The sequence below is a fragment of the Hordeum vulgare genome, chromosome 6H (assembly GCF_904849725.1).
Source record: "Hordeum vulgare subsp. vulgare chromosome 6H, MorexV3_pseudomolecules_assembly, whole genome shotgun sequence".
Taxonomy (NCBI): Eukaryota; Viridiplantae; Streptophyta; class Magnoliopsida; order Poales; family Poaceae; genus Hordeum; species Hordeum vulgare.
Window position 1 is genome coordinate 204,099,979 of NC_058523.1, and position 22,068 is coordinate 204,122,046.

Sequence of the window (22,068 nt, forward strand, 5' to 3'; positions counted from 1 at the left end):
TTCTTCTTCCCGAGTGGCTCATGATATCAATTCTTCCCCATGTGCTTATCTTTCTTTTCCGGAGTTCCAAGTTCTTTTAAGTATCTCTTTGTGAGGCTTCATCTAAATCTTGACAAGGTCATAATCTTATTCTTTTCTACCTTGTTATCTTTGCATCATTCATTTGTATACGGAGGTCCTTCATGGTGGTTCGTCATGATATCAATTCATTCTCAAGTGTTCTTCAAGATTCTTGTTGGAGTACCTCAACTATTCTTTCTCTTGCATTTCCAAGTGCAATTGTTCTTCCTTTATCCTTTGAGGTGGTATTATAGCCTTCTTGTTAGTGTAGGAGCCTCGAAGAGTTTTCCTTTCAAGAATGGGATAATTAAACCCACCAATTCTATGATCATGAGATATTTTCAACCCATGATTTCTTCATTGAGATATCTTGGTTTGGAATTCACCTAGAGCTTTTCCTATGGATTGTGCTATCATGGTGCTTGTCATTAATCCTAGTTCTCAATGTACCCTCTTGGTGTAAGTAAGTGTTCATATCTTGTTGCTCCCAATCTATCCTTGTTTCTTTTAGTGGTTGGTTGTCACCTCATACTTGTTGAGATGATTTTCATAAGCCCACTACTATCTTGTTCTTTTCGTTGTTGTTTTTCCAACAACTCCGTGCAATTCTTATTGCAAGGATGCTTGCCAAGTTCATTTGCGATGATAGTTGTCATTCCTTTCTCCATTCTCTTCTTCCGCTTGTGCTAGTTCCTATTCTCTTGTTCCGGAGGCTTTGTGATATTGCTCTTTTGGGTCTATTATGTTGTTCTACCAAGATCATGGTGTTCCCTTGTTCTATTTAGTTGTTTGTCATGTATATTGTCTATTTTTCCCATCTTATCGAATTTATTTGTCCCATTTTCCTACCGAAGTGCTGCCGAAATTTTCCGTGAATTCTTGATTCTTTCTCATATCATTCCTCATCTCCTTGCAACCTTCAAGGATCGTTGATTTCACTCGGTTGTCAAAGAAGCGACTAGTTTTTACCGCTTGTTTTTTCTCTTCCTCCCCCCTTTCATTCTTGGATCTCGGGGCGAGATCCTCTTGTAGTGTAGGAGAGTTGTGACAGCCCGATGCTGACGTTCCAGAAGCTTCCCCTTTTCTTTCCGTTTTCGTCGTGTGGGTATTTTCAGTTGCCGCATCATCATCGCATCATGCGCATCATCTGCATTGCATAGGCGTCTCCGTTGCCGCCCATTTTCAAAACTTGCATCCGTTGTTAGTTGTCGGTTAACGTCGTTGTTCGTTCCGAGCCTGACCACACACGCACGCGCCCGCGGCACCGTCGTAACTCTGTTTTTAAAGCGTGTATAAAACTTCCTCTGATCGGGTTGGAATTTGTCGTGCGGTGTTATTTTTATATAGGTAGGCCGCCTGTCGAGTTTCGTCGTGATCGGAGACCATCTGGTACCCGAACGGTCGTCCGTAGCGGCACCGTATTCGGCCTACCGTCGGACGTTTGTCGGTGTTTTAAAATTCATGTCGTGCCGCCCGTTCTCCCTCTCGTCCCCGGATATCCCCTCTACGTGGCCGCGTACCCATACCCGCGTTCGGAATCGACCGAATCCGACCCCGCGGTTGGATTCGGAACGCGATTCCGGTTAACTGAGACCCTCTTTCTCTATAAATAGACCCCCTCCTTATTTTTAGGCAACCAAACCCTCTCCACCTCGGGATCCGCGCTGTCCCGAAACCCTAGCCGCCCTAGCCTGCCCTCTCTCCTCCCTGCGCTGCCGGCCCGCCAGGCCCAAATCGGGCCCGACCGAGCCCATCGCCCCGTCGCCGCTGGCTCCTCTCCCTGCCCGGGTCCCCGCCGCCTGCGCTGGTGCCTCGCGCCGCCGGCCGCCTTCGCCGCCTGCCCGGGACGCCTGCGCGCCGCCTCCTCTCGTCTCCAGCGCGCCGTCCCGACCACCTCCCGTCGGCCAGCCGTGCAGCTCCTGGCCGCAGCTCCGCCATGGTGGACTTCCGTCGCCCGGTCCCCTCCTGTCGCCGCTGGACTGCCGTCACCAGATCCGGGCCGGCCAGCCCCGGATCCGGACCCCAGCTGCGTGCGCCGCCCCCTACCGTGCTCCCTCGCGAGTATTGTGGTTGTTCCCCACGCCGCCATGGCCGCTCGAGAGGAGCTCGAGGCCACAGCCCCGCTCGCTCGCCCGCGGCTTCAGGATCGCCCCGCTCCTGGGCCTCTCCCCGCCTGGGCCGGCCTTCGCAGCGGCCCAGCAGGCAGCCCCAGCAGCCGCCACAGCCCCGTCACCGCTGTGGGCCGGCCCAACCGCCTCGCCCAGCGCCAGGCGCGCCCCCCCGGCCCATCTCCAGCAGAGCCCTTCCGGCCCAGGTGAGAGGACCCCTCGAGCCTCTCTATCTCGCCCCAGGCGCCTCCTAGTGTTTTCGCGCATGGATTTCGGCCCAGTAGATATTTAGGAGTTAAACCGAATTTAATTATTTTTCAGAGACAGACTAGATTTTCTAACCCCCGTAACTTTTAAACCGTAAGTCGGAACGAGGCGTATTTTATACGAATTTGAAACTTGCATAATTTCTCGGCGTAGTTTTACACGCCAACCGCCTAGTTTAACGTGCTGTCTAGATAGGATAGTGCCCGTATTTATTTTTCCGCGCGAGTTTGAATTGTTCGTATGCCGTATTAGAAATGCCCATGTTTTAGGAATCATTTTTTCATGTATTTTAGAGTAGTCAATTGTATTTTTACGTGTAGGGATTGCCGGTAGTTTATTTTCCCGTATCTAGGTGTTTATCTCGCATTAATGTGCGGCATTATTTTGTGTTGCAAACCCCACATATATTATATGTTTTCAGGGTAGAAAAAATCCCATGGATTTTACTGTGCAATTAGTTTTAGCTTTTGAGGAAGTTAGTTCGCGAGATATTTTGCTATGTTGCCCTTTTGTTTAATTCGTAGGATTTATTTCGTGCGTCGTTTGACGGAGTTGTTAAATGGAGAGTTGATCTTGGATGTTTTGTTTAGCCCCTGGTATTTTTAGTTGCAATAGAAATGCATGTTTAGGTGTTGTTTTCTTGCTCTCAAGTTGCTAGAAATAGTGCTGACTTGGAGGAGCTGAAATATTTCTAAGTCTGGAATCTGTTATATTTTGTTGCTGTCTTGTCTTGCTTGCATCTTGTGATCTGTAGCTCTTTTGGGGTTGGTCCAATGGAGTTAGTTGTACCCCTTGTGTTTCTATAGAATGCTGTGAAGTTTCATGCCATTTGGAGACCTGTAGCCTAGGATTTTGCTGCTGTCAATATGCCTTCAGGCTGAAAACTGCACTTTCATGAGGTGTTATTTTCCTAGTGCTCCTTGCTGCCATGCTAGTTGTTGTTAGTTGTTTGTAGTAGTGCTTCTTGCCCTCTTCCGTTCCATGCCTTGCTTGAGCATATCAGAGTTGGGTAGCCGAAGTTGTGAGGCGTAGAAATTGCTATGTAGCTGATTTTGGCAGATTGTAGTCATTTCTTGTTTTCCTCGTAGATGTTGAACCGTAGCTCCGATTTGACCGTGTCCTACATGAAACTTGCTTAGAATCTCGTGTAGTTTCATTTTATCTTGCGTGACGCATGTTTCGAAGTGCTCGTGACCGCTGTTGCACACATATTGCATTCATGCCATCATATCTTGCGGTGCTTGTATCTTTTGAACCGTAGCTCCGTTGGAGATGTTCTTTATGTGTAGGTTGCTTGCCTTGACGTGTAGAGTCACGTGAACCTATTTGTTTTGCTGTTTAACAACTAATTAAATGCATTAGTTCAGATCTGGACAAAATTGGAAATTAACATGTGAGGTCGTTTCGGAGATGCTATATGTCATTTCCGACCTCATTTAAAATGTCTAGATAGGTAGTTTAATTTCCGCTTCACCTCTGACATGTTTAACCACATTTTATATTGCTGTGTATTTAATCAGGATAGAACAAAACAAATGAATGTGCAGTTTCGTCAATATGCAACTCGTTGCATATTGAACTTCACTTAATGTGTAGTGTTTGTTTGTGTGAATGGTCATGCCGTGACTTGCATGTATTCAGTAGCTCATGCATCATATGTGTTCTGCATCGTGTGGTGAATTCCGTGTGATGATTTGTGTTTCCGGTTTCCCCGCCTCGATAGAGTTCCGCAGCGTGCCGGATTGTGAGGACCCGTTCGACTATGTCGGTTCGACTGCTTCATGGAGGCATTCTTCTTCCAAGCGGGATCTCAGGCAAGATGATCATTTCCCCAGATACCATTACTATCATTGCCATGCTACTTTTACCGTTGCTACCGTTTATGTCTCGTTGCCTACCACATGTTAATTATCAGCCTCTCAACAATGCCATCTAACCTTCAACCTGTTCGACCTAGCAAACCACTGATTGGCTATGTTACCGCTTGCTTTACCCTGTGTTAGCGTTTCTAGTTGCAGGTGCAGATGCTTCCATGTGAAAACATGGGTCCCTTGTTATATCACCATATTTAAATGCTAATTAATTTAATGCACCTATATACTTGGTAAAAGGTGGAAGGCTCAGCCTTTCTAGCTTGGTGTTTTGTTCCACCTTTGCCCCCTTAGTTTCGGCTACCGGTGTTATGTTCCATAAATGAGCGCTCCTAACACTATCGGGGTTGTTATGGGGACCCCCTTGATAATTCGTAAGATTAAAGCTGGTCTGGCAAGGCCCAACATTGGTACTACATTTTCCTAATCACCTAATAAAATTGCATAGGGACTTTCCGGACCCCGAGAATATTTTAATCAACCCCTGGGCCAGTGCTCCGCATGAGTGTTGGTCCACCCACCTAGCAGTCGGCGGTGCCACCTTGGGGCAACTCGTGGTTTGGCTACCGTCCACTTTGCATAGACGGAGTGTCCTGAGAACGAGATACGCGGCTCCTATCGGGTTCGTCGACACACCGGGTGGCCTTGCTGGATTAGTTTTATCTTTGACGAGATATCTTGTGCATCGGGATTCTGGTGATGCTTTGGGTAATCTCAGAGTTGAGGTTTTCCACTAGGGAATCCGACGAGATCGCGAGCTTCGTGATTGAGGATTTCTATGCGGCTTGTGGTAATTTGTGATGGACTAGTTGGAGCACCCCTGCAGGGTTAAATCTTTAGGAAAGCCGTGCCCGCGGTTATGTGGCAACGTGGAAGCTTTGTTTAACACTGGTTCTAGATAACTTGAAGTTAACTTAATTATAATATGCCAACTGTGTGGGTAACCGTGACGGTCTCTTTTGTGAGTTCCTTCTCCGATCGAGGACACGGTGGGGTTATGTCTGACGTAGGTAGGTGTTCAGGATCATTCATTTGATCATCAGTAGTTCACGTCCGTTATGCGTAGATCTTCCCCCCTCTTTTTCTTGTACTCGTAAGTTAGCCACCAAATATATGCTTAGCCACTGCTCCAACCTCACCACTTAACCAGGCCTCACCCATTAAGCTTTGCTAGTCTTGATACCTTTGGAAATGAGATTGCTGAGTCCCCTGTGGCTCACAGATTACTACAACACCAGTTGCAGGTACAGGTAGAGGTTACTTGACGCGAGCGCATTGATTGTTCATTTGGAGTTGCTTCTTCTTCTTCTTCTACTTCATCGATCTAGGATGGGTTCCAGGCCGGCAGCCTGGGGTAGCAAGGATGGACGTCGTTCTTATTTTTCTCGTTTGTTTTCGTCCGTAGTCAGACTCTGCTCTTACTCTTGATGATTATGTAATGTACTGATGTGACTCTGATGTAGCTTGTGGCGAGTGTAAGCCAATTCTATATATCTCTTCTTTTCATTACATGTACTTGTAACGATATCCATTCTTGCGAAACGACGAGATGCACTTCTATCCCTGATGAGGCCTTCGTGCCAAATTGAGGATAGGGTCGCATCTTGGGCGTGACAAATACATAACCAACTAGCAATCAATAATAAGATATCTCACATGGCAGCAATTTGTCAAAACAATCAAGGTATAATATGGTGACATGCTATCTCGCTAGCCCTTTCTGAGACGCAAAACATAAATGCAGAGCACCTCTGAGTTTCAAGGAGTGACTAAGTATTATAATTCAAAATAGAAAATATCCTAGTCATACTCATAACCAACATTGGCTAGACTCAATGCATAAAAATGAAAATAGTGCTCTCGAGTCTGGTGTTGTAAGTAAAAGGGTGATGACTCAACAGAAAAGTAAATAGATAGGCCCTCCGCAGAGGGAAGCATTAATTTCCAAAGGTGCGAGAGCTCAAGTTTTTAAAGGAAGATTGAGTGGTGTTATTTACTGTCAATGTTACGGCAAAGGTTTTCAGTATCTTCCATGCTAAACTCATTATTGGTGGTTCCCGAATAGAATTGTAAAGTTTTACTACCATACACATCCATGGCTAGCCGCATTCACGGGTGCCATCCAACATATCAACTTCCCAAGGAGATTTGTTTTAACTTAATTTTGATTAAGCACGATTGGGCATCCATGTTAGCTTCCTCTCTCATGCAATGACTGCTAATAAACCCCCGACGTGAGAGTAACTTACTTAGCATGAAAGATATCGATTGCCTCAATGCTCCTTGAGCGGTACGAGTGCACAAAACAGATGTTTGTTTGACTATTTAGAGGTGGCACATGCAAATTCACTTGGAACGGCAGGGTAATACATCATATAAGTAGGTATGGTGGACTCATGTGGAATAATTTGGTTTTAAGGATATTAGATGCACAAGCAGCGTTCCCGCTTAGTACAGGTGGAGGCTAGCAAAAGATTGGGAAGCGACCAGCTAGAGAGCAACAACGGTCATGAACATGCATTGAAAATAATCAACTTTGGACACGGCATGAGTAGGATATAAACATTCTAAATTTAAATATCATGAAGGTTGCATTGGTTTTGAATCAACTACATGTTTGCACATGGGCCTAGTCAAACCACTCAAATTACTTGGAGGAAAATACCATACTACCATATAACATCATAACCATTTTAATGCATGTTAACACACAAGGTAAATCATTATCAACTCCTATCTATTTAAGCATGGCATGAAAAGCTGTGATCTCTAATTATCATCAAAAACATGTTCACTCATGATATACTGAATCAAGATCAAATGAGCCAACAAATTTACAAAAATGAAAAACAAGAAGAGTTCATACCCGTTTCCTTTGCCACGATCACTTCATCAAATATCGTCACTATTGCCTTTCAGTTACATGATCGAATGATGTGATAATAATAAAAAGTGCAGTGGTGCGATGGACTAACCTAGAATCTACAAGGCAGTTTTAAACAAAGGGGGAAGACATGGTAATATTGGCTCTTCGTTAGATCAATAACAAAGCACATGAGAGCCACTCATCATTTTCATCGTGGTCTTCACTTTTCATGACTCAACAAAAAGAAAAGAAGTTGAGAGAAACAAACTGAAATATTTTTGGAGTTTTCGTTTTTCTTAAGCAACCAAAATAAACTAAGGGGAAACAAGAATGAGAAAAAACTATTTACACGGGAAAGCTCTCGACAAGCAAAAAGGAAATTTTTTTAGTTTGCTTTTCATGCTACAACTAATTGAACGGGGAGGACAAAACAAAAAGAAGCGAGGAATATTTTTGGATTTTCTAAAGTTTTCAAACACACAAGAAGAAAGTGGAAAAATAAAGTTAGTCATGAATATACAATCAAAGAGGATGAACACCGATAATTTATATGAAGTGTGGGAACATGAATGTAATGTCGATGAGAAATACGTACTCCCCCAAGCTTGGGCTTTTGCCTAGCTTGGTAATCACCACTCATAGTAACCATCAGGTCTAGGAAAGTGCTCCTCTGGTGGCACCTAAGCGTCCAATCTTGGGCCTCAGCCTCCGCAGCAGCTAACATGTTATACTATGCAATTATGTCCTCGGCAGGGACGGAGCCAACATGAAATCATAGGGGGGCAAGTTTGTTCATGGAGGGGGAAAAGTTCATATGAAGTGAAATTATTTGGCCACAACAACCAGTCTTATAGTAGAAAAATCAATTTGTTAGGGGGTCTAGCCCCCCCCCTCGCCCCCCTAGAATCGTCCCTGGTCCTCAGGCATGATGGTGTACCCGTTCCTCACATGGAAGTTAAAAAAAGAGGATGCAGGAACACAATAATATCACGAGTAATCTAGTTGTATACAAAGTTATAATGAATGCCTTGTGGTATACCCGTTGGATGAGTGAAATGATGTTCGGTCATACATTGGTGGTCGAGATAAACCTCGGGCAACAAATAATCAGTGGGCGTATAGCCACTTCAAAATACTTAGCCAGGCACGCGGCATAAATACCACCATGGATCTTACCTTTGCTTCGATTAAGATGCAAATGGCACGTGACAATAGCTCCTAGGTTGTAGGTACTATCACCATAAAGTGCACATCGCAAAATAGCCAGAGTTGGGGCACTAAGACCACCACCGTGCTCCATAGAAGTTATGCATTTTCCTATGTCCACCGTGCTCCATAGAAGTTATGCATTTTCCTATAAACATAGAAAGATAATTCATAGAAGGAAAATGCAAACTAGTGGCCTTGGCGTTTGACACGCCCCTAGTTGCCCCCACGGTTAAGGTGAGGAGGAAACCCTCAAAATTCTCAGGCTTAGGATCGTGTATCCCCTGCGTCAGAGGGAAGCAAGCATATTTCACAAAATCGGTCAAGAGATCATTTATAAGTTGTTGCATACAAGTCAAAATATACTATGGGAGCATTGGGCGTGTTTATGAAATAAAAGATTGAATGAAGGAATTTGTAAGGAGATTGTACTGATCACACTTATTTGCGAGGAAGTTGGTCAACCTGGCATTTGCAACGAATTGCATGAATTCTTTATCAAAATTGGTTGCACTCATGAAGTGTGTATGTGGCCATTCACAAGGCCTAACGTGAGTGTTCCGAGAGATCTTGATGTCACCATGCAGTGTCCTTCCTGCAACTCCTTTGGGACTCCGGCTTGAAGAACCCTTCTTGAGGAACATCTCCTTAAGAAGCTCATTTTCCTACACACAATTGCTAAAAAATTTGGAGCACAAAAATATGTCAGTACAACTTTATGAGAAAGATAGCAACTACTCATATGGGTACTTAGTAGCTATATCAAGCATTCTTGCGACTTGGAACTCAAATATTTTAACATGCAAGCTCATTTTCTGTAGCACCAAGTGCAACAATTTATGCCAAATATGAAATACTAAGGCAAAAACTAATTGGAGAGATGGAGCAGTCACATACCAAGAAACAATTCTATCAGAACAGTTTCAGAAACAAATTTCTGAGCAAAGATATCAAAAATTTCAGTTTCTGGAGGAAGATCACAGGAGAGAGAGACCTAGGAATTTTTCTCTCGAGGTAGGAGATGATTTGAGATAAAGGGATAAGGTTGGGGGTCTATGGGTCCCACAAGCTATCTAGGCATGGCTAGGGGTTGCCCTATTGGCTTGTGGCCCACACGTGTGTCTCCCTGCTGTTATTTTTATGCCCAAAATTCCCATTTATTTAAGAAAAAATCATGTTCAAATTTTACGGCATTCTGAGACTTTTTATTTCTGGTTCATTTTTCTATGGTACAGAAAACTCAGAAAACAGGGTAATCGTGGCATTTTATTTTTCTATAGATGAGAGAACAGAGAATAAACTTGGGATACAAAGAGTTGTCAATACTCAATTCATCAATCACATGTCTTTGGAAAAGGATCAATTAATAAGGTTGATCAAGTCTTATTAATAACCGTTTCCGATTAACATGAATCCAAAGAATTTTTTTTGTACATCACTAGGTTACCCCAATGGGGATTTGCATCTCCCCTACAATAAGATAATAGTATTTCTTTTTCTTGGCAGTAGATAGAGGGATTGTTAAATCTCGACTGATGACCGTGGGAATAGGGTCAATGACATTAATATTGTTAACAAGAGTTTGCTTCTTCGGAAAATCCATCATATGTTGCTTGCCATTAACATGAAAAGTGATCTTACTTTTGTTGCAATCAATAATGGCCCTTGTAGTGTTTAGAAAACGTCTACCAAGGATGATCGACATATTGTCATCCTCGGGCATATCAAGAATAACAAAGTATGTTAAGATAGTAACATTTGCAACCACAACGGGGATATCCTTGCAAATTCCAATACGTAAGGCAGTTGATTTATCGGTCATTTGCAAAGATATCTCAGTGGGTGTAAGCTTATCTAATTCAAGTATTTTCTAAAGGGAGAAAGGCATAACACTAACACCAGCTCCTAAATCACACAGAGCGGTTTTAACATAATTTCTTTTAATAAAGAAAGGTATTGTGGGTATACCCGGGTCTCCCAACTTCTTAGGTGTTCCAGCATCAAAAAATTAATTAACAAGCATAGTAGCAATTTCAGTTTCGGGTATCTCCTTTTGTTGGTAATAATATGCTTCAAGTGCTTAGCATACAGAGGCATTTTCAATATATTACTCAGCGAGTGCGCAAAAACATAAGTCTAATCATTTCAGCAAAGCATTCAAAATCTTCAACATCCCTACTTTTAGAAGACTTTTGAGGGAATGGCATGGGTTTTTGAACCCATGGCTCTCTTTCCCTTCCATGTTTTCTAGTAACAAAGTCTCTCTTATCATAACGTTTATTTTTAGGAGGTGGGTTATCAAGACCCTCAGCAGGTTCTATCTCAACATCATTATGAGGTTCCTTATTACTACCTGTGGGTCTTCTACATGAACATCATTATTATCTTTACAAGTATAATTATGTTCATCTTCACTACGAGATTGTGTCTCAGCATCAGAAATAGAAACATAATTCTAATTCTTAGCAGGTTTTTCAATATCACGTTCACTAGGAGCATCCAAAGTCCTATCATTTTTCTTTTTCTTTTTCTTCTTAGTGGGACTAGGAGTATCATCCTTAATTTTGTGAGAATCATGTTTTATTCCTTTAGGATGACCTTTAGGATAAATAGGTTCCTCGGTCATTCTACCTCCTCTAGTCATTACTTTAACAACATGATCATTAATTTTAACAACTCAAAACCGACGCTCCAGTAGATTCCCCTTTTATTTCGTTGCCATCGTGTGATTGATTTGGTTAACACATTCATCATCGCATAATGCGCTTCATCCGCATTGCATCGGCACTGCGTTGTCGTCATCTTTTTCAAATCTTGCATCCGTTATTAGTTGTCGGTTCTCTTCGTGTTCTCGTTGAACATTTCGAGACTAACCACACACGCACGTGCCCGCAACATCATTTAATTCTTGTTTTTAAAAGTGTGTATAAAACTTTCTTGGATTGGGTTCAAACTTGGCGTGTTGTCTTATTATCGGGTAGGTAGACTGCTGTGACATCCCCTAATCAGGCTATAGTAACCCGTGTAGTTAAGCTACAATAATCTCATGCTAATCTCATGCTACAATAATCCTTAGTTAATTATGGTGGAGTAACCAACATTTTATAAAGTATTTTTGTGCTCCTAAAACATTTATAAGAGAGAACAAAACAATTAAATAATTACCATTCGAATTATAAAAATTCCAATTAACTTTTTTTCTCCAAATATTTTTATGGAATTGTCTATTATTGCTTTTGTAATAATCAGCAAGTTCCCCAAATTTTTATTATTACAAAGGAAACTTAATATTACAAAGTAGTAGATTTTAACAAAAACAAAAAACATATTAAAAAGGGAAAAAAGCCCCCCTCTCCCGTGGTCCTTGGCCCATCTTCTCCCGCCCATGCAGCCCAACCTACCTCCCTCCGTCTCCCTCCTCTCGCTATAGTGGCTGGGGAAGGGGATGGCTGCCACGGCGACCACCGACCACGCGTCGGCCATCGCCAGCGGCCCCTCCCCTTACTTAGCCCCGGCCCCACCCGCCCGCAACCCTAGTCGCCTCTACCCCGCGCCTCGCTCCCCTCCTCCCTCCCGGTCGTCGCGACGCCGTTGTTCCCCGCGGCCGAGCCGCCTCGTCGCTGCTCCGTCCTCGTCGCTCGTCGCCGTCCTCCTCTCCCTCACCGGCTCCACCGAGCCTCACCGGCGTTCCCGTGCAATGTGGGTGAGCCCCTGGCCCCCTCCCCATCTGTTCCCCTTCGACCACGGGCCGTCGTCGAAATGCCGCCTTCACGCTCGACCACCGCGCCCGGAGTCGTGCTCCTATGCACACGCACACCCGCTCGCCGCGCGGCCCCACCTACGCGTGGTCGCGCTGGCCACGCCCTGGCTGCGCTTGCGCCTGCCTTTGGCTGCGCCCGTGTCCGCGTTCACTGGCGCTCATGCCCTCTCGCGTGCGGCTTCACTACAGCCAGCTGCCGCTGGCACCCGCGGCCAGTGCTTCGCATCGGCGAGCGTCGCCCCTCCCCGCACGTCACCACGCCCGGTCGCGCTGGCCTCTGCCCCGCTCGCTGCGAGCTTTTGGCCGCCCAGTCCGCACGAGCGCTCACCATCCCCACAATCACGTTGCTGCTTCTGCCTGCTGTTGCGCCGCTTCTTTTTGCTATTACCTCTGCCATGTTGTGTGTTGTTGCTCCTAGCTGGTACTACCGTTGGGTTGTTGTTGCCGCTGGCCGTTGCTTGTCACCACTAAGATCATGGTTAATAGTATAGCCAACTGCTGGCTATAAGTAATATTATAGCCCATCTTATAGCTAGCTTGTACAATAGTTAGCTATAAAAGAGTACTACTTTTATCATTTATGGCCCACCTTTCATTCTCACAAGGCACCTAGGAGCACGTGCTAGAGCTGGCTCTTCACGAAGAGCCTGCTTCCCTTCTCTCTCCTCTTCTCTCTCATCCAACTCAGCAAAAATATAATATTTTAATTGTTACAGCCTGCTGACTGTACCTTATTGTACTTGCTCTAATGCTCACTACTACTGCACGTTGTTGTCTGCTTGCCACTGCTGCCGAAGCGTGTTGCTGGTGGCTGCTTGCCGCTACTGCCGAAGCCTGTTTCTACTATCCATAACTATGGCCATGGCCTTGTATGTGTGCCTCGTGTGTGCAGCATGCGTGTATGGTTGGGCCAATTTGATGAAGGATAGGATTAGGCTAGGACTAATTTCAATTTAGGTTTGTGGATTAAGCACTAATTTAGTCTATGCCATGTGGCCCCATGTGTTTATTTAGACTAATTATTAAATTAGTTCGCCTAATAGGCTATGATGTGTGGACCTCATGCCCCGTGTAGGTGTAACTTTAACTAGACTGTTGTGCGTGTGTATGATAGCGGGACCAGGGTCCAGTCAGCCGTGCTCCCCGTGCTTAGTTTGACTGGTTAACTTCAACTAGACTGCTGACTGGACCCTGGTCCCGCTGTCATACACATGGCTAGCCCCGTGTAGGTGTAAAAGTAGTATGCCTATTAATAATAATTAAAAGAATAGATAGAAGATATTCACGCAATCACTGAAACTATAAAATTCATATAAAATAATTCGTAGCTCAGATGAGAATAATTTACATATGAAAAATGATAAATAAGGTATAACAAATCCGAATATGCCTTTCACACACGTGGCGCACCCCCTAGCATAGCGAACATGGAACATTTCCATCTGTTTCGCCTGTCCGGTAGTAGCCAGAGACCCCGGAAATATCATGAGATATTTTCTCGCTTCGTGTGTAACATTTAGTACTGCGTTAGGTCACCCCTAGCACGGTGTATTACCTTGTCATGCTTTGTGGTGTGTTTTCTTTCTCTCTTATTTATTGTGTTTCCCCTTTGTTATTTCCTTTCCGATAGACCCCAAGACCGATGATGATCAAGTGATCGACTACTTCCCGGATGAGGATCCATTTCTCTCTGTAGAGAAACCAGGAAAGCAAACCCCCCCTGATCATCCTTATATCGCCTATTTCTTTCTCCCTCATGCTTGCATTAGAATTTTGCTACTGTTGTAGATAGCTCCTATTCTGATGCATAGCCTCTTTTTGATGAACTGCTACCTTACTGTACCGCAATCTAAACTATTTAGTATAGGTGGAGTAGTCATACCCTTCGACCCCTTAGACCAGTTGCCCCCGCTTTTTTGTCAAGTCTCAATCAAATGATCGACGAGCCATGAACCGACACCACACTTACCCCCCCCCCCCGAGGTGTACGACGCTGCAAAGCTATTATCGAGTACCGAGGGTGACACCTCGTTACGTACTCTGATGTTAGCTTTGTAGTGTAGTTGACCGACGGTGGTTCTCGGAGGGTGATTCCTCGTTCACCACTTCCGATAACGACTGTGTCGTACAACCCATCAAGCGTGGCCCATCGAGGGTGATTCCTCCCTGGCCACCTTGACGGTTATTTCATTTGGAATCCATCGAGGTTGATACCTTGGATCCCTCTGATGTTACAACCACACTGTTACTTGACCGTGTTACTGGGAACACTGATGAATAAATGTTAGGCGGGTGGTTTCCCGCGTGGATGTGTCGATGAGTTAATTAAAATGTTAATGGTTTTGGGTATTTGATCTAGGTTGGTCAAATACCTTATTCGCACTAATCGTCTACGTGGGAGAAGTTATGGGTACTCGACGTCGTGGTATCAGCCGAAGTTGTTCAGACGTCAGCAATGGAGCGGCCCGCGCCCGAGTGGTCTGGATTATCACCGTTCTTGTATAAGAGGTGCCAGGACTGACATCGGCCGCCCTCGCATCATGCAGGAGTGCAAAGGGTGATGGGCCCATGGCCTTGCGTGCTTACGATTTAGACCGGCAGGCTGGCCTCTCTATTGAGTCTAGGTGGGGCTGCGACGTGTCGATGTTCCGAGGCCCGGCATGACCCAGGAAAGTGTGTCTGGCAAGAGTTTATTGAGCGTGACGGGGAATATGTGGTGCACCCCTGCTTGTATGAAAACTAACTATTTGGATCCACAGTTACATGACGACTTGGAGTTTTGCCCCAATCTTATACAACTACAACCGTTACTTAAGCGCTTGACACTCCTGTATCTTCTTTCATCATCTCTCCCATCGCATACTTCAAAACTCCCTTCATACGAAACTCATCATAAGCTGATTAGAGCGGTTAGTTCCCTTATTAAAATAATTCATTACCTGCTGGAAATAAAGATGTTCATGAAAAGCTACTGCTTCTAATGATTGCCAAAAGATTTTTGCAAATAAAAAGCAAGCTTAGGATTCGCAAAACAATGGAAACACAAAACAAGACAGAATCTGTGAAAAATCGAACAACAGGTAGTAAATAATTTATTTGGGGCACTTCTGCAACTCAAATCAAAACACTCAGAAAAGATGCCATAAGTGCAATTACATAGAGCATGCTGTCAAAACAAATTAGATCAAAAAGATGATCTGGTGATTTCTGGTGAATTTTCTGTCAAGCACACATAATCTGTTTCTGGACAGCATGTCACAATTTTTGAACTTTCTTGGAATCGGAGGCTATAACTTGGCACAAAGCTTAAAATTAAATATACAATGATGTTGCTACAGTAGTAACAACCATCAAGACCACTAAAACAGAAAGTATAAAAAAATTGGGTTTCCTCCCAACAAGTATCTTTCTTTTATGCCTTTGAGCTAGGCATAATGTAAGAAGATCAAGTGTTATCAACTCCAAAAGAATAACTGGTCCGAGTAACAGACTCATAAGGTAACTTAATCTTATTGTTAGGAAATTGTTACATTCCCTTTTTAAGAGGAAATTGGAATTTAATAATTCCCTCTTTCATGTCAATGATAGCACCAACGGTGTGGAGAAAGGGACGTCCCAAAATAATTGGACATGAAGGATCACATTCAATGACCATAATAAGAAAATAAACGGGCACATAATTATCATTGACAATAATAAGCACATAATCAATTCTCCCTAAAGGTTTCTTTATGGAAGAATAAACAAGACGAACACCAAAAGAACATGGATCATAAGGTTTCCAATCAAGCATATCATACATGCTTTTGGGCATAACGGAGGCACTAGTCCAACATCACACAAAGCAAAACAAGAGATATTATTCAATTTAATTTTGACCATAGGATCCCAACCATCTTCTAGTTTTCTAGGAATAGAAGTCTCTAGCTTGAGCTTCTCCTCCCTATCTTTGATAAGAGCATTGGTAATATGCTCGGTGAAGGCAATATTGAGTGTACTAGTGTGGGGGTCTTTAGCCATTTTTTGCAAAAAGGTGATAACTTTGGAGAGACTACAATTGTAAAAATTGAGATTACTACCATTAATTAAAGTGGCAGTAATGTCATCTAAGCTCATTCTTTTGGTAGTCTCTAAATTCAAAGGACCTTCTTGTCCTATAGTTGAGGTATTAGCATCACCATTATTAGGTCCATTGGGATTAGGAGTGTGATGGGTGCTAAAAAATTGAGATCCTCAACAACTTGTATAATAGCAATGGTAGTGTGTGTAGAAAGGCTCTTAATTCTCTCTTCCTCTTCCTTTTCTCTAGCCCGTCTCTCCTTAAGTTTGGCTAGCATTCTTATGTTCTCATTAATTTGGACTTGGATATCATTCATGGGTGTGGTGTTCCTTTCCTCAAGTGGGCAAGTTCTAATTTTAAGCATCTCTTGATCATGAGATATGGTGTCCACCTTCAAAGAGAGACTATCTAGTTTCTCTAGTTTCTCTTCTACACTCTTGTTGAAGGCTTCTTGAGAGGTGATAAAATCTTTAAGCATGCTCTCCAATTCAGAAGTGGAGTTTTTTGGTGCTAGGATAATTGTTATTGTTCCCATAGTTGTTGGATGGGAACGGTCTATGATAGCTACCAAAAGTACTCCTATAAGCATTGTTATTAAAGTTGTTCCTAGAGATAAAATTAACATCAACTTGTTCTCTTTCTTGAGCAACCAAAGAATTTAAAGGAACATCATGAGGATCAATAGGAGCTTGCTTAGTAAGTAGAGTCATGATCATGTCAACCTTATCATTAAGAGAGGAGATCTCCTCAACAGAGTTTACCTTCCTACCTGTTGGAGCTCTCTCGGTGTAGCATTGATAATAATTTGTCATCATCTCATCCAATAGCTTTATGGTAGCTCCAAGTGTAGTTGACATAAAGGTTCCTCCCGCGGCGAGTCTAACAGATTCCGCGAGGTATAGTTCAATCCTGCATAGAAAGTTCGGATAACCATCCAAGTAGTCAAACCATGTGTAGGGCAATTCTTAACAAGAGATTTCATACGTTCCCAAGCTTGAGCAACATGTTCATTATCCAATTGCCTAAAATTCATAATGTTACTCCTCAACTGGGTAATCTTAGCAGGCGGGTAATACTTCCCAATAAAAGCATCTTTGCACTTATCCCAAGAATCTATGTTATTCCTAGGCAAAGATTAAAGCAATACTTTAGCTCCTCCTCTCAAGGAGAAAGGAAAAAAGCTTAAGTTTAACAATATCACCATCTACTTCTTTATATATTTGCATATCAGAGAGCTCAACAAAATTGTTCAAGTGCAAAGCAGCAGCATCTCCATCACCGGAGAATTGATCTTTCATAACTAGGTTTAGCAAAGCAGGTTTAATCTCATAGGACGTGGCTCCAGTGGCGGCAGAAACAATAGGTGTGCAGATAAATTCATTGTTGTTGTGACTAGTGAAGTCACACAACTTGGTGTTTTCAGTGGAACCCATAGCACCGGCAACAAGCAAGAACAAAGCAACTAATTTTTTTGTGGTTTTTGGTACAGGACTCTAAAGCAAAAACTGAAAAGCAAACTAACAAGACTAAAAAGCAAAGGTAAAATATAGTGTGCAACTCCCCTATCTTGAAGACTAGAGTCCCCGGCAACGGTGCCAGAAATTTGCTTGATGACGAGTTGATGGATATACTTCTCGCCCCTCGTTGGTGACTCCAAGTGGACGGTGGAGATGTAGTTAGCAACAGACTTCCCTTACACAGAGACTGTAAGGTTTATCGAACCAAGAGGACTCCTAGGCTCAACAAGTAGGTGTCTTCCACCCTGGCGCTAGCAGAAGATGTGGACTTGCACACACAACAAACAACTTTACTCCCAATGAGTACAGAGAGGTTGTCAATCTCTCCGGCCTTGTAGTTTGCAAAGAATCAAAACACAAGCGAGAAAGTAATAGAAATTGCAACGGAAAAGTAAATGAAAGTGGTAAATGATGGAGGTGTAAACAATGATAGTGATATGGTCCGGAGTCACATGATGTTCACTAGTGATGTCTCTCTTCCAAAAGACGATAAACAACTATGCTTGGGTAAACAAATCATAGTTGGGAAATTGACAGAATTATGATCGCACCGCAATGCTAATTATGCTACTTGATAGTTAGAGGTTCAATAGTAATGGGTAGTACGCAAAGACAAGTAGACCATTTATTCATCAGCATCTACTTACTAATCATCCACCTTGAGATATCTATCCAGAACATCTCTCCGGTTTTAAGTTGTGAGCCCCACCCAAAGTGTAAACTCAAAGCAACGGACAACTGCATTAAGGAACTATGCGTAAGGTAAACAATCCTTGCAACTGTGGTCACAAGCACCATTGTTTTCTCCCTGGTGGAAACAAGCACATCCCCTAGTCTCATGTTTTTGTCACTCAAGCTAGACATCGAGGGGCATGAACCCACAATCATGCATAACGCTCCCTCTTGGAGTTACAATCTACTACTTGGTCAAAGCAATAAATAGCAACGGGGAACATGCATGAATCACTAAGGAACATAATATAAAAGGATAATCAAATACATAACTCATAAAAATCTGAACATAATCTCATAATCCATAGGATCCCAACAAACTGAGCATAGCAATAGCAAGAGAATTGCATAAATACCTTGATCATGTAGGGCAGCTCACAAGGACTAACCATTGAAGAACAAGATTGGAGAGAAGACATCACCTAGCTACGGGTCATGGACTCATGGTCCAAGGAGGACTACTCATGGCACGTCCGGGAAGCTTCCATGATAGTGGAGAAGCTCCTGGAGGTCAATCCTCCCTCGGGTAGGGTGCCGGGAAGAGGTCTCTTGACGCTCCCGATCTCGAAAGCGTTGTAGCGGCGGAACGATGGACGAATTTGCGATTCCAGAAAGTCTGCGAGGGTTTCCTCCCGGGACTCTAAATATAGGCCAAAGGAGGGCACCGGAGGAGGTGGGACCCACGTAGGCGTCCTCCTCGCGCGGCCTAGGGCTTGGCTGCGCCAGCAGGTCGGCTAGGAGGCCCCTGCCCCCCCTCTGGCCCATCTTCGGTGATCCGGAAGCTTCTATTTCGCTGATTTTTTATATATGTTTTTTGGAATTTTCGGGCTTCGGAACATTGGGTAAAAGACCGTGCAAAATAGACATCAACAGACAGAAACTGGCACTAGATGCACTAAGTTAGTAGGTTAGTCCAAATATGTGTAAAATGATATAAAAGTGTAGCCAAACATATAACAATGTCATCGAAAAAATCATGGAACAAATAGAAATTATAGATACGTTTGGGACGGATCAGTGTCATGTGAACGTCGACTACATGACACATCACCATTATTTGGGCATAGAGGAAGGTATAGGGGAGTAATAAGTAGATGATGGGTTGCTAGAGTGACAAAAGCTTAAACCCTAGTTTATGTCTTGCTTTGTAAGGGGCTGATTTGGATCCATATGTTTAATGCTATGGTTAGATTTATCTTAATTCTTCTTTCATAGTTGCGGATGCTTGCGAGAGAGGTTAATCATAAGTGGGAGGTCTGTCCAAGTAAGGGAAGCACCCAAGCACTGGTACACCCACATATCAAATTATCAAAGTAACAAACGTGAATCATATGAACATGATCAAAACTAGCTTACATAAATTCACATGTGTCCTCGGGAGCGCTTTTCTTTATATAAGAGTTTGTCCAGGCTTGTCCTTTGCTACAAAAGGATTGGGTCACTTTGCTTCACCTTAGTTACAATTGTTACTTGTTACCCGTTACAAATTACCTTATCACAAAACTATGTGTCACCGATAATTTCAGTGCTTGCAGAGAATACCTTACTGAAAACCGCTTGTCATTTCCTTCTGGTCCTCGTTGGGTTCGACACTCTTACTTGTCGAAAGGACTATGATAGATCACCTATACTTGTGGGTCATCAAGACTCTTTTTTGGTACCGTTACCGGGGAGTGAAGCGCCTTTGGTAAGTGGAACTTGGTAAGGAAAATTTTATATACTGTGCTGAAATTTACTGTCACTTGTCACTATGGAAAATAATCCTTTGAGGAGCTTGTTCGGGGTATCTTCACCCCGACCAAAAGCACAAAGATATGCTCCTCAACCTGCTGCACCTAATGAAAATATTTATTATGAAATTCCTTCGGATATGATAGAAAAACTGCTAGTTAGTCCTCATGCACGAGATGGAACACTACATCCTGATTTGCACCTAATCGATGTTGATGAAGTTTGTGGATTATTTCAGCTTGCAGGTCTACCCGGAGGATGATGTCAAGAAGAAGGTCGTTCCTTTATATTTGAAGGAAAAGGCGTTGACATGGTATAGGCTATGTGATGATATTGGATCATGGAACTACAACAGATTGAAATTGGAATTTCATCAGAAGTTTCATCCTATGCATCTGGTTCATCGTGATCGGAATTATATTTATAATTTTTGGCCTCGTGAAGGAGAAAGAATCGCTCAAGCTTGGGGGAGGCTTAAGTCAATGTTATATGCATGCCCCAATCATGAGCTCCCGAGGGAAATTATTATTCAGAATTTTTATACTTGGCTCTTTCGTAATGATCAATCCATGCTCGACACTTCTTGTGCTAGTTCCTTTATGAAGAAAGATATTGAATTCAAATGGGACTTGTTGGAAAGAATTAAACGCAACTCTGAAGATTGGGAACTCGACGAAGGGAATGAGTCAGGTAGAAGCCTTAAGTTTGATTGTGTTACATCTTTTATAGACACCGATGCTTTTCATGATTTTAGCACTAAATATGGACTTGACTCTGAGGTAGTAGCTTCACTTTGTGAATCTCTTGCTACTCATGTCGAACTCCCAAAGGAGAAGTGGTTTAAATATCATCCTCCCATTTAAGTTAAAGTGGTAGAACCTATTAAAGTTTAAGAAGAAACTACTATTTATAATGTTGATCCTCTCACTACTAGAATTTATAATTTTGCCATCTGCCATGGCTGACGGCAAAGGGGGAAACCACGGACGGCAAAGGCTTTGTCATCCGTCAGCAGATGGCAAAGTAGACGACAAAAAAATCTGGTGAAGAGCTTCTTTGCCGTCTGCTTTTGTAAAGCGGACGGCAAAGAATCTTTGCCATGAGGCGGCAGACGGCAAATTAAATGGGACGGCAGATCCACCAACGGTCCCATTAATTGTTAACGGTAGGCCTCCTCTCTTTGCAGTCTGCCCTCCCCCCTTTGCCATGAGGGGGCGGACGGCAAAGGGGGATCCAGCCCCTCTCTCTCCCCTCTTTGTCGTCTGCCCTCCCCCTTCGCCAAGAGGGGGTGACGGCAAAGGGGGGATCCAGCCCCTCTCTCTCCCCTCTTTGCCGTCTACCCTCCCCCCTTTGCCATGAGGGGGATGACGGCAAAGGGGGGAACCAGCCCCTCTCTCTACCCTCTTTCCCGTCTTCCCTCCCCCCTTTCCCATGAGGGGGCTGACGGCAAAGGGGGGAACCAGCCCCTCTCTCTCCCCTCTTTGTCGTCTGCCCTCCCCCCTTTGCCATGTGGGGCCAGACGGCAAAGGGGGAAACCGGCCCCTTTTTATTTTATTTCTTATTATATCCAACAGTTTTCACAATAATCAGGATATATATATATATATATATATATTTGACAAAAATAAATTTGTTTCCGTACTCATAAGCATATTAAAATAACTTTCATCCATAGTACATACATATTATGCAAGTTGCATACGTACCAAACCATATATTACACCAGTTTCATCCACATGCATACAAATTTTCATAGATATCCATATACTACAATAGTTTCAATACAAGCTTCCGTGAAGCCATGGTACAAGAAATCATATTCAAGCATTCCATCAATATAATCCAAGCTTCCCGTGAAGTGAATGTATTGTGCAAAATGAAAAATAAGAA